Source organism: Heteronotia binoei, chromosome 18 (assembly GCF_032191835.1).
Source record: "Heteronotia binoei isolate CCM8104 ecotype False Entrance Well chromosome 18, APGP_CSIRO_Hbin_v1, whole genome shotgun sequence".
Taxonomy (NCBI): domain Eukaryota; kingdom Metazoa; phylum Chordata; class Lepidosauria; order Squamata; family Gekkonidae; genus Heteronotia; species Heteronotia binoei.
In genome coordinates this window covers 20447055-20447733 of record NC_083240.1, presented here as the reverse complement: position 1 = coordinate 20447733, position 679 = coordinate 20447055, and the positions used below count along the sequence as shown (strand labels likewise).

Sequence of the window (679 nt, the reverse complement as noted above, 5' to 3'; positions counted from 1 at the left end):
CCCTGCTCCTGGTAAATGTATCCCCCCATCCCTGCTGGCTACTCCCAGGGACCTGACAACCCTAGACGTAACCTCCATATGCAAAGGCTGCTGGATCGTTTATGCAATGTTTGTTGGTTTCTCCAAAATAGCTGGTTAGCCACTAGAAAATGGGTGGCTCACCATACCAAGTAAATTTGGACTTGTGTGGAATCACCGGTCTAGAGAAATACTGCTGAAGTTCTCACTACTTTGGCTCCAATTACAAAACAGGCCCTCCAGTCAGTATTGTCTACAGACTGGCAGTGGCTCTCCAGGGTCTCAAGCTGAGGTTTTTCTCACCTATTTGCCAGGACCCTTTTAGTTGGAGATGCCAGGGATTGAACCTGGGACCTTCTGCTTATCAAGCAGATGCTCTACCACTGAGCCACCGTCCCTCCCCGAAGGTGTAGGAATAAAGAAAGATGGAAATGGACTGATAGAAGTTATCTCTAGTTTAGGGTTGCCAGCTTTGAACTGGGAAATTCCTGGAAATCTGAGGGAGGGGGATGGAGCCTGAGGAGGGGGTTATAGTGCCATAGGCTTTGCCATCCTGCAAAGCAGCCATTTTCTCCAGGGGGACTGGTGTCTGTCACTTGGAGTTGCAATTCTGAGAGATCTCCAGGTCTCACCTTGAGGCTGGCTACCTTTCTTCAGTCAT

General features: G+C 49.2%; 1 non-coding gene across 1 annotated transcript; it reads right to left on the bottom strand.

Moving 5' to 3' along the window:
- Window positions 1-344: 344 nt before the first annotated feature.
- TRNAI-GAU (transfer RNA isoleucine (anticodon GAU)) lies at window positions 345-411 on the bottom strand. Its single transcript has one exon. It is a non-coding gene; the product is annotated as a tRNA-Ile (tRNA).
- Window positions 412-679: the final 268 nt, after the last annotated feature.